This window comes from Canis lupus, chromosome 1 (assembly GCF_048164855.1).
Source record: "Canis lupus baileyi chromosome 1, mCanLup2.hap1, whole genome shotgun sequence".
Taxonomy (NCBI): domain Eukaryota; kingdom Metazoa; phylum Chordata; class Mammalia; order Carnivora; family Canidae; genus Canis; species Canis lupus.
In genome coordinates this window covers 118,892,599-118,905,559 of record NC_132838.1, presented here as the reverse complement: position 1 = coordinate 118,905,559, position 12,961 = coordinate 118,892,599, and the positions used below count along the sequence as shown (strand labels likewise).

The 12,961-nt window shown below is 41.4% G+C and overlaps 1 long non-coding RNA gene across 1 annotated transcript in view; it reads right to left on the bottom strand.

Annotated features, from left to right (window-relative positions):
* Window positions 1–957: 957 nt before the first annotated feature.
* Window positions 958–12,961, bottom strand: part of LOC140607452 (uncharacterized) — a 298,278-nt gene continuing 286,274 nt past the window's right edge. Inside the window, exons 10-11 of the long non-coding RNA XR_012009469.1 lie at window positions 7,747–7,845; window positions 958–3,585 (exon numbers count right to left, since the gene is read on the bottom strand). This is a non-coding gene — a long non-coding RNA (uncharacterized lncRNA). The remainder of the gene's footprint in view (window positions 3,586–7,746; window positions 7,846–12,961) is intronic.

Here is a 12,961-nt window from a genome sequence, read left to right as displayed (position 1 = left end):
TTTTAGGGGCACCCGCTGTGAGCAGCGCAGAGAGGTAGACAAGTGGATGCCACCTGGAAAGTGGCCTGGCACTGCAGAAGCATGGAGCCGGCTTTCTCCCTTCCTGCGGCCCTGCCCTCTCGGGGTTGGGTCTCTCTTGCTGCCCCAGACAGCTGGGGAGGCCCCTGCGTCCCCGCATAGGTGGTGCAGTCTACGCAGCACCATTACTGGATGTGGGCCAGGAGGGAAGGTGGTTTGGATGCGCTCACGCTGGTCAGCACCACCTGGAGCTGCTGAACTGGCCCCTGGCACTTCCCTGGCGTCAGGGAGAGGCTTCCTTGGCTTAGATGATGGCGGTACCATCTCTCACTCTCTCGGTTCCCCCTTGCCTTGGTCTCTCCTAGGCCCCTTGCGCTGGTGGAAGAGCCAGGTGGAAGCCCAGCCCAGCAAGGGAATTCAGCAAAGTGCCTTTAGACACAACTTCTAGGCTGCCTCCTCTCCCCTCCCCACCTTCTGGCCCCAGCCAGGCAAGCCACATGGTGGGCTCACTGTCCTAGTTGGTGCCCAGCTGCTGGGTGAGCTGCGCCCCCTTGCACTGAAGGCAGCTTTTTGCAGCACATCTCGCGTATGTGTGAGCACCAGCCTTGCAGCCAACTGGAGCTCTTGCTTTGAAGAACTAGAAGAATTTTTTTTTTTTTAAAGCCATATGCACATGATCCCTGGGTGGCGCAGCGGTTTGGCGCCTGCCTTTGGCCCAGGGCGCGATCCTGGGGACCCGGGATCGAATCCCACGTCGGGCTCCCGGTGCATGGAGCCTGCTTCTCCCTCTGCCTGTGTCTCTGCCTCTCTCTCTCTCTCACTGTGTGGCTATCATAAATAAATGGAATAAAATTTAAAAATTAAAAAAAAAAGCCGTACACACAAAGATTCTCAAATTTTATTTACTATAGTAAAAAAAAAAGAACATGGGGGAGAAACCCCAGTGTCCTAAAAACAGAGAGACGATGAAGTCTATTATGGAACATCACTTCATGAAATGAATTTATCCTTCCACAAATATATGTTGTCTCCAGTCTGCCAGACACTCGCCGGGCCTCTGGTCAAGAAGAGGGATTATGGGATCCCTGGGTGGCGTAGCGGTTTGGCGCCTGCCTTTGGCCCAGGGCGCGATCCTGGAGACCTGGGATCGAATCCCACATCGGGCTTCTGGTGCATGGAGCCTGCTTCTCCCTCTGCCTATGTCTCTGCCTCTCTCTCTTTCTCTCTCTGTGACTATCATAAATAAATAAAAATTTAAAAAAAAAAAGAAGAGGGATTACAAGAGACTAGGCTCTGAGCCACGTGCTTTCATGCATCAGCTCACCAAATCCTTAAACCACACCCATGATGAAGGAGCAATCAATAGCTTTATTTGCACAGAAAAAGAAAGGTGTAAGGTCCCTCAGCTAACAAGGACCAGAAAAGCAGCTCCAGCAGGCTCCAGAGCCTGTGTTCCTGCCATTAAAAACAAGGGCTAGTGCATTAGTTTCCTATAGCTGCTGTGACATAGTACCACAAACTTAGTGGCTTAGAACAACACAAATGTATCATCATACAATCCTGGAGATCAGAAGTCTGAAATGGGTCTCACCAGGCTAAAATCAAGGTGTCAGCAGAGCTGCATTCCTTTCTGGTGACTCTACAAGAGAAAGAGAATGTGTTTCCTTGCCTTTTCCACCTTCTAGAGGCTGCCACATTCTTTGACTCATGGCCCCTTCCTCCATCTTCAAAGCCAGCAGTGTAACATCTTAAAAATCTTTTTGATCCTGACTCTTCTGGACTCATTATTACATTGGGCCCACCCAGATAATCTGGGATAATCTCCCTGTTTTAAGGTCAACCAATTAACCTGAATTCCATTTGCAACCTTAATTCCCCCTTGCTATGTAACCTAACATTTCCAAGGATTCCTAGGTTTAGGATGTAGACATATTTGGGGCCTTATCCTGCCTACCACAGTGAGGTAGTTTTTATCCACTCAAAGGCTATTTGTTGAGCACAAGCTATGTGCTGGGCCCTAGTTTAGGTTCTGCTGAGGATACAGCAGTGAATGAGGAAGACAAGAATTCCTGACCTTGGGGAGTTTACCCCCCAGTGCAGGGATATAGATAATAAATGAAATAAATAGGTAAATGTATCATAAGTTAGATGGTGCTAACTGCTAAGTGGGAAAAACAAAGCAGGGAATTGGATCGACAATGTGTGTGTATTAGTATTTTGATCCGTGTGCTGGACATCTGTAATTTGCTCGTCTCCCTGCCCTATGCCTTGCAGCTGATATTGGTAAACAACATGAAGGGTAACTCTGGCTTCCTGTTGGGCGTGGCTAATGGGAAAGACCTTCAGGAAGGATTCCAGTGAGGTCAGCATCCCTCATCCCTCCTCCAAAGGCTTCAGCCCCTATTAGGGAGCTTTTCCCACATAGCCCACCCAGCTCCAAGAACACCTTCCTTTCCTTGCTCCTTCACACCTAGAGATGGTAACTGCGGCTGCCCTTACTATGGGGATTTACTACCTCTTCTAGTTTCCTCATCCCCTGTCCAAACCTTTGTAAATAGTACTTTATTATTAAACTCTCCACAGATAGTCCTAACTGGAGGCTGCCATTTGTTTCCCTAGGAAGGATTTGCTGAGCTGGCAACATTTAGCTAAAGCCCCAGAGAAGATAAGGTGGGAGATGTGCAGATACCTGGTAGAGGAGCACTTTGGGCAAGGTAGCTGGAAGTGCAAAGGCCCTGTGGTAAAAGCGTGCATGGCGTGTTTGAGAAACAGCAAGGGGGTTTGTGTGGCTGGAGTGGGTAAGAGAGTGTAGAGTGGCAGCTGAGGCCACTGGGATGCCCAGGATAGGATAGAAGCCAGATCATGTAGGGCCTTTGAGGGAGGTGCTGTGAGTGGTTTTCTTATATCCCCTCAGTACTCCCCATTAGATGCACACAGATTCTATGACTTCCTACTGCCCGTGCAGCTCTCTGTCTGAGGGCCCTTGCTGACCACAGGTATACAGTAGGCCCTTGTGCATGGGGGCAGGCCAGGGAGTTAATGCTCCTGGGAGTAGCCCCCAACCTATGTGGAGTTGGTGAAGTGCCTCTTGGGCTTGACAGTCGTGAGGCATGCTGTAGGCGGATTCTCAGAGATCCCCAGGGGGATTGAACTCTGGTTACCAGCATTAAGTCACTTATTAATACACCCTGAATAACGTCCTTTTCTCTGCCTCACATCCCTGCTTATATCCCCATGCTTCCAGAAATCACCTTTCAAGTGAACTAATTCTACTCAAGCCCTTGTCTCAGCCCCGGCTTCTAGAGCATCCCAATGTAAGATACCCTGTGGGCCATTATTAGGACTTGGACCTCCAGGAGAGTGAGGTGAACAGCCACTGCAGAGCAGTGATCAGAGGAGTGGGCTGATGGGGGCAAGGGAGAAGCAGGGGGACCAGCTAGATGCCACTGTGATAGTTCAGAGCAGTGATGAAGGTGGCTTGGAGCCAGGGGGAAGCTGTACAGGTGGTCAGAAGTGAGTAGATTTGGATACTCTTTGAAGAGCCGATGTGATTTGCTCCCTGGTCACCTGTTGGATATGAGAAACAGTAAGGTGAGTGTCTAGGGTGATTTCAAGGTTTTTGGCCTAAGTAAAGGAAGACTGGAGTTGCCTTTTACTGGGATAAGGAAGATTGTTCGGTGGAGAGCAAAACAGAGGGCTGGGAGCTCAGTTTTGGATACGCTGAGCTGAGATGCTTGTCAGACACATGAGTGGAGTGGAGATCCCAGGCCCACAGGTGGTCAGGGGCATGAGTAGGGAACCCAGGAAGGAGTCCAGGCTGCAGGCAGAAGTTGAGAGTCGTCAGTAGATATAAGGCATGTACAGTTGGGGCTGGATGGGGTCTCCAAGGGAAGGAGTGTGGAAAGGAAAGGGCAGAGACTCCAGGACTGAGTCCCAGGCCCCCCACATTCAAAAGTCAGAAGAGAGAAAAGGCAACCCGCAGAGGCATCCAGAAGGAGCAGCAGCGATGGGGGAGGAGGGCCAGGAAGCTGAGTGTGGAGGAAGGGATGAACCTGCCAGGTGCCGCCAATAAGGCAGGTAAGAGGTAGCCTGGGGCTGCCGGGTCCAGCAGCATGGAGCTCATCAGTGACTTTAATACCAGCTCTATCAAGTGGAATGAGGAGGCAAGAACATAAAGGGAGATTATTCAAGAGAGAACAGGAGAAAAGTCAAAACAAACATGGACAGCTCTCGAGGGAAAAGTCATCAAGTATTTTAAATTAATTTTGTTTCATCTTGAAATAATTCCAAATCTGCAAAAACAAGTTGTCGGTACCAAGTACAAGTATTTTTCGGATGAACCATTTCAGAGTAACTTGCTGGCATCATGCTCCACCCACCCCCCCAAATACTTCAGTGTGTGTTTTCTACAAACAAGGACATCCTCCTACATAACCATTACAGCCACTAACACCAGGAAAGTACACTGATACTCCTCTGACTCATTCAGGTTTTACCAATTGTTCTGGTAGCATCTTTAATTGGCAAGGCATCCAGTTCAGGGTCATGTGTGTACTTAGCACTCATGTCTCTTTCATTCCTCCACCTGGAAAAGTTCTTTCCTTACCTTTCACACCCTTAACATTTTTGATGATTACAAGCCAGTTGGTTTGTAGAATGTCCCTCAACTTGGGCTCATCAGATATTTTTTTCAGGATAAGAGTGAGTTATGTGACCTAGCAATTCTTAACAACTCTCAGAAATACACCCCAAAGAACTGACAACAGATAACGAAACAAACACTTGTATGGCCCTATTCACCATAGTCAGTAGGTGGAAAGAACCCAAAATTCTGTCAATGGGTGAGAAGACAAACAGTCCGCTTACAATAATATCCACACAGTGGAATATTATTCAGCCACAAAAAGGAATGGGTACTGATAGATGCTGTGATATGGATGAGCTTCATAAGCAATATGTATAAGAAAAGGTGTCAGTCACAGAAGACCATGTACCGTGTGAGTCCATTTATAGGAAATATGCAGAATCAATCAATCCATAGAGATAGAAAGCAGGTTAGTGGTTATGGGTGAGGGAGGGTGGGCCATGAGGAATAACTAACTGCTTAATGAGTAGGGGGGTTTTATTTTGGAGTGATGAAAATATTTTGGAACTACATAGAGGCGGTAGTTGTACAACATTGTGAATATACCGAGAGGCACAGAATTGTTCGCCTTAGAATGGTTACATTTATGTGATATAAATTTCACCTCGATTTTCAAAAAAGATTCATATCATGCATCTTTGGCAAGACTATCCAAGGAGGGTGTTCCTGTTCTTCTCGTGATGTCCTATCAGGCGACACGCGCTTTCTATTTGTTGTCATGTCACGATGGTGCTTCCTGAGATCACTAGATTAAGGCGGTGTCTACTAGGCTTCTCCATAAAAGTCGAGCTCCTTTTCTGTTTGTAGTCTTTAGCACTTTGTGGGGAGCTACTTTGAAATACCTGCCCCTCATAGAATTTTCATCTGTTCATGTATCCGTTTAGGTCAGTGACTACCTAGACATTTATTTCTATTCCGTTCAAGGGGTAATAATCTGTTACATTCATTACTTATTTTGGTGCCCCAACTGCCCCAGATTGGGCCAGTGGGAGCCCCTTTATTTTGGTTTTGGACATTCTTTGGCCATGTCCCATCATTTTTCGAGTACTTCCTTTTTACTCTAAGGCACAAACCAGCTCATCTTGTATTTTCTCTGCTCCAGTCCTGCAGTTAGCCCTCCTGGGAAAGAAAATTGGCTCATTCTAGTGGAAAATAGTATTTAGAAACCAAGCTATAGGGTTAGGTGTATTCATTACTATTGGGTGTTGGTTTTACCAGACCTTCTCAGTACCCAATGCTAGGGAATCTACGTGCATGTGTACACACATATATACTCATGCTTTTATGCATATTATTTCTATATATATAGAGAGAGAGAAAAACATGAGTTCTTACCAATATTTCCCATTCTAATCCAACACCACATGTCTCAGTCTAGTGTTCTCCTGTTCATATCTGAAACTCTCTTTTCTAACCGTGAGAAACAACACTCCCATAGCCTTAAAATATCCAGTCACTGCCCTCCCCGCAAATCCTGAGATGCTTTCTTCATCCTGTTTGGGCTCTGACACGTGCTAGGTCACACCCCTGCACAGATGCTCCACTCACCCAGTGTGGGTTCACACACCCTCACCCTGCACTGAGCTACCCCTCTGTACATCTACATCTCTTACAGATGTCCTTCTCAGTTCTCAAGAGTGCAAGCGCTACTTTGGACCACCGCAGCTTCCTCCCTTGCTCTGCTCTACCTAATAAATTTTAGCCTGAATTGTTCAGGAAAGAAAGAGAGGAAGGAAGAGCTCTGGTAAAACATCAAGCATAAAAAGCAGATGTACAGACCTTATACATTCTATATCTACAGCTTTAAATTTTGCACGGAAAAAAAGACTGTAGAAATTATACTAAAATTATAATTGGTATGGTTGTGGGTTAAAATTATGAAGGCTTTTTTTTTCCTTTTCCATACTTCCCAAATTATCTGTAATATGGTTACATTACTTTTCAATTAAAATATTTCAAGGAAAACATAATTTAAGTTGCACTTTCTAAATCATCTCAGGCTGCCTACAACATGCTCAGGATCCATGCTAATGGTCCAAGAAGATGCCCACATTTTTAATGGCAGATCTGGAGAAGAGCAGTTTTACATCAAAACAAACTGGGATCAGAATATAAAGTTCTCATGAATTTAAAAAATAAGACCTGCGTTCCAGTTTGGGGGGGAAACAATACCTTTCCCTTCTTTTTCTTGTGTTGTAAGGCTCAATATCCTTTGCTGCCTTGACATCAGGAAGACCTCAACTGCCCTAACAGCAAGTTCCTCCTCTCCCCACTCCCATAAATAAAGTTCCTCAGCTAGATAAGCCTCCTTATCCAAGTGACCCAGCACAATCCCTCTTCATCTCTGGTTTCAGTGCCCTACCAGCTCATGGAATTATTCAAACAAGCTAATCACATCCTCCTGCAGGAACCAGGGGCTACCTCACTCTCTTGATACTATACAGCCTGCCTCCCACAGTCCCTGCTTGTTCATTCTGTTCCCAAGTGCAACTCCCATGTGACCCTGTGTGGCATGTTGTGTCCTCCAGGCTATGAGTATATGTGACTATTAAAATGCTATTGATCTCACTTGCCCAGTCTCAGCGGTTGTGTACTCAACCATCCCCACAACCCTAGGGCAGGAAGCCCTCCCTCACCAGGGGGGTAAGGAAGAGGTGATCAAAACACTGCCCTCTAATTACAACTAAATATCCTGGAAATGATTGAACAGACAATGATTAGAAGACTCTTAAAGTCAGAAAGCAGAAGGTGGACTACTGAGGGACCTCAGGACCTGAGGGACAACAACGTAGTTAGTTCCCCGAAGATTGGGTGCTGAAGGTTTCTACAACCTAGATCCACTAATAGGTATAAAACAAAAACAAAAACAAAAACAAGGAAAGCCTGCTTTCACTGGACAAAGGACAAGGAAAGGAAAAGCCCAAAAAAGACATGGTGGGAGCCTCTGTGGCTGCTCCATGACAGATGCACTGGCAGGCAGTCTCATCTACCTGCAGCAGTTGTACAGAATACAGGTTGGCCCAACTGCAGCACAGCTGGTCCAGCTGCAGGAGCAACATGAGCTGAGCCCTGTGTCTACTTACCCTCCACCTAGTGGCATAAAAGGACTCAGGCCCAGCAGCTTCTATCCCCCATCTCCAACTCTCCAACTGAAGAGGATGGCTCAGCAACACCAGGTAACTCTGGGAAAGACACCAACAGATGACACCAATAGAGATTGAGCAGTAGCCCCAGCAGTTCTAGAAGAGTAAAGAATAAAGCTAGAAGACAAGAATCACAATGAAAGATTTCTTATAACCAAACCATCATAAATATATGTATACCACCTACATACTAAATCTAAACAGAGTGACTGCCCACTACAATAGATTTAAATAGGTCAAGAGTGCCCTAACATAATAACCAAAATGCCCAGAATACAACTGAATATCAATCATTTTTCCAAGAATCACAATTTGAGTGACAGAAGACAACTGACTCCAATACCTAAATGAATCAGTGTTGGAACTATCTAACAAGAATTTTAAAGCATTATCATAAAAATGCTTCAACAAGCATTTGCAAATTCTCTTGAAACAAATTAAAAAAAAAATCTCAGCAAAAAGTAGCAGTAATTAAAGAGAACCAAGTGGAAATTATAAAACTGGAATATACAACTGAAAAGAAAAGTCCACTAGGCAGACCCAATAGTAGAATGGAGATGATAGAGAATAGAAACAATAAACTTGAAGACAGATCAATAGAATTTATTCAGTCTAAACAGCAGACAGAAAACAGACTGGAAAAGAAAATGACAGCCTCAGAGTTCTGTGGGACAACAGCAAAAGATGTAATATTCATACAATCAGAGACCCAGAAGAGAAGAGAAAGAGTGTGGCACTGAAAAAATATTTGAAGAAATACTATAAAAATAAAAATAAAAAATAAAAATAAGAGTGCCTAGGTGGCTTCGGTGGTTGGGCGTCTGTCTTCAGCTCAGGTAATGATCCCGGGGTCCTAGGATCTAGCCCTGTATCTGGCTCCCTGCTCAGTGCGGAGTCTGCTTCCCTCTATCCCTCTGACCATAACCCCTGCTCATGCTCTCACACTCTCTCTCCAAAATGAATAAATAAAAAATCTTTTAAAAATAATAAATAAATAAATAAATAAACAAACTCCACACTAAGGTGTAACATAATAAAATTTCTAAAAACTAAAAACAAAGAAAAAAATCTTTAACAAAGCCAGAAAGAAATGACACATTGCCTGTCAAGGAACATCAATTAGAATGAGAACAGTTTTCTTTTCATCTGAAACCATGGGGCCCAGAAGTTAAGTGGCATAATATTTTTCAAGCACTGGAAGAAAAGAACCATCAACTCTAAATTCTTCAATCCAGTAAATTACCCTTCAGAAATAATGAGAAAACAAACTCATTCTTAGGGAAGCTTAGATAACTTCTTGCTTGCAGATATATCCTTGGAGGAAGCTCTCCAAACAGAAAGAAAATGATAACAGGAAAAGGCTGAGACATTCGAAAAGAAAGAAAAACAATGGAATGGGTAAAAATTAAAGGTAAATACAATAAACTCTTCATTGCCTCATGAGTTTCTTTAATCATATTTTGTGGTTAAAGCACAAGTTATAATACTATCTGATGTGGTGTTCAATATATAGAAAGGAAATGCTTAACATCATTATGTTTAAAAAGCAGGGATAGTAAAACAGATGGTTTTTACACTTCACTTGAAGTGGTCAAACATCGACACCAGTAGACTGTAATATGTTGTGTATGTATACAGTAATACCTACAGCCAACCACAAAGAAAACTATACAAAGCAATATACTCAAAAATTCATAAAGAAATCAAAATGAAAAAAAAGGAAAAGAAATCAAAATGAAGCTAAAAAATGCTCAAATAGCCCACAGGAAGGTAAGAACAAAGAAACCGAAAGATGAGAATCAGAGGCAACAAACAGAAAACAAATAATAAAATGACAGACTTAAACTCTAACATATCAATAAATACTTTAAAAATAAATGCTCTAAATTCACAAATTAAAAGACAGTGATTTACAGAGTATGTTAACACACACACAAACACACACACATACACAACCACAATCCAAGAATATGCTGTCTACAAGAAACTTACTTCAAACATAATGACATAGGGAGGTTAAATATAAAGGGAAGAAAAATATAAATCATGCAAACACTATTTTTTAAAAATTGGCAATGGTTTTTTGGATTTAATACCAAAAGCAAAGGCAACAAAACCAAAAATAAGCAAGTGAGAATGCATCAAACTAAAAAGCTTCTGCACAGCAAAAGAAACCACCAACAAAAATGAAAACATAACCTACAGAATTGGAAGAAAATATTTGCAAATTACGTATCTGATAAGGGGTTAATATCCACAATACATAAAGAGCTCATAGAACTAAAGAAACAAAACCACAAGAACAACAACAAAAAAAAAAAACACAAACAATCCAATTGAAAAATGGGCAGAGGATCTGAATACACATTTTCTAAAGAAATGTGACATATGACATACAAATGGCCAACAGATAAATGAAAAGCTGATCAGCATCAGGGAAATGCAAATCAAAACCACAATGAGATCACTTCAAACCTGTTAGAATGGCTACCATCAAAAGGATAAGAGAAAACAAATGCTGGTGAGGATGTGAAGAAAAGGGAATCTGTGTAAAATTCATCTGTTGGTGGGATTGTAAACTGGTACAGCCACTGTGGAAAACAGTATGGAAGATCCTCAAACAATTCAAAATGGAACTACTGTATGATCCAGAAATTTGGCTTCTGAGTAATCATCTGCAGAAAATGAAAACATAAACTCAAAGAGATGTATACACCCCCATGTTCATTGAAGCATTGTTTACACTAGCCAAGACATGGAAGAAACCCAAGTGTACACTAATGGATAGATGGATAAAGAAAATATAGTTTGGGTATCCAAGGGAATATTATTCTGCCATAAAAAGGAATGAAATCTTGTCATTTGTGACAACATGGATGGCACCTTGAGGGCATCATGCTAAGCAAAATAAGTCAAACAGAGAAAACAAATACAGTATGACCTCACATATACGGGATCTAAACAAGTAAGCTAAGAAAATACACCAAACTCTAGATTCAAAGAACGGATTGGTAGCTGTCAGAGGCAGGAGGTGGGGGTGGGGGAAATGAGAGAAGGTGGTCCTTCTAGTTATAAACTTCTTATAAAATAAGTCCTGAGGATGTAACATAGAGAACAGTGACCATATTTAGTAATACTATATTGTATATTTGAAAGTAGCTTAAAGAGTAGATATTAAAAGTTCTCATCATAAGAAAAAATTTATGACTGTGTGTGGTAATGGATGTTAATTAGACTTTTTCTGGGGAACATTTTGCAACATATATGAATATCAAATTATTATGTTATACATCTGAAACTAATATAATGTTAAATGTCAACTATATCTCAAAAAAATAAAATAAAAAATAAAATAAAATGATGAAAGAGATATATCATGAAAAGTTAACTTAAAAAAAACGGGAGTGGGGCACCCCGGTGGCACAGCGGTTTAGTGCCACCTGCAGCCTGGGGCGTGATCCTGGAGACCTGGGATCAAGTCCCACATCGGGCTCCCTGCATGGAGCCTGCTTCTCCCTCTGCCTGTGTCTCTGCCTCTTTCTCTCTCTGTGTCTCTCGTGAATAAATAAATAAAATCTTAAAAAAAAAAGACTTGAGTCTTAAAAAAAAAACAGGAGTGGCTATATTAATATTAGACAAAGTATATTTCAGAGTAAATAAAGTCACTAAGCACAAAGAGGGACACTGCGTAATCCACCAGGAAGATCTAGCTGTCCTTAATGTATATGCGCCAAACAACAGAGCTTCAAAATACATGAAGCAAAACCTGACAGATCCAAAAGAAAAAATAGACAAATTCGCAATTACTTTCCAAATTCGCAAAGACTTTATAACACCTCACTCTTAGCAAATGATTGATATTCCAGAGAGAAAATCTGCAAGGATAACTATGAACCAGTAGGATCTAATTACAATGTATAGAATATTCCACCCAACAACAGCAGAACACATTATTTGTAAATACCCATTAATCATTCACCAAGATAGACCATGTCTCAGATCATAAAACAAACTTTAACAAATTTAAAAGAATTGAAATCATACAGAGTATGTTCTCTGACCATAATGGAATCAAGCCAGCAATCAATAACAGAAAGTCCAACAAGAAAATCTCCAAACACTTTGAAATTAAACAACATACTTCTGAATAATCCATGGACTGAAAAGAAACTCCCAAACGAAAAAAAAAAAAAAAAATATATATATATATATATATATATATATATATATATGTGTGTGTGTGTGTGTGTGTGAAAATGAAAACACATTTCAAACTTTGTGAGATGCAGCTAGAGAAGTGATAAGAATATTTATAGCACTAAATGCTTACATTTAAAAAGGAAAAATCCTCAAACCAATTATCTGAGCTCCCATCTCAAGAACCTAGAAAAAGAAATTTAAAGTTTACAAATTGGAATGGCAGAAATAAGACATGCTCTATTTGCAGGTGACATGTTGTCTGTAGGTAAAATCTTGAAGAATTTACAAAACAACAACAACAACACACATGCACGAACTTTTTGAACTAATCAGTGAGTTCAGTAAGGTTGCAGGAAATAAGATCAATGTAAAAATCACATTTCTGTATACTAACAATGAACAAGTGGAAACCAAAATTTAAAAATGCAATGCTCCAAAAAATTAAATACTTAAATATAAATCTGGCAAAACACGTACAAGATCTGTATGATGAAAATTATAAGGTGCCAAAAAAAACCTACAAAATGCCAATGAAAGAAATCAAAAGATGTAAATATGTGGCGAGACATACAATGTTCATTGATTGGAAGACTCAACATAGTAAAGTATCTGGTCTCCCTAAAATGATTTATAGGTTTAATGCAACTCCTATCAAGTTCTCAGCAAGACTTTTTGGATACATGGACAAAATGATTTGAAAATTTATACACAGACCCTAGCTTTGCCAAAACTATTTGAAAAAGAATACAGTGGGAGAAAACATTCTCCTTGATGGTAAGGTCCACTACACAGCTACAGTAATTAAGATAGTCTGGCTCTTGGCAGAGGGATAGACAAATAGCAAAACAGAATAGAGAACACAAAAATAGACCCACACAAATATGCCTAAGTCATTTTTGGCAAAGGAGAAAAAGCAATTCAATGGAGGGTTGCCTTTTCAATAAATGATGCTGGA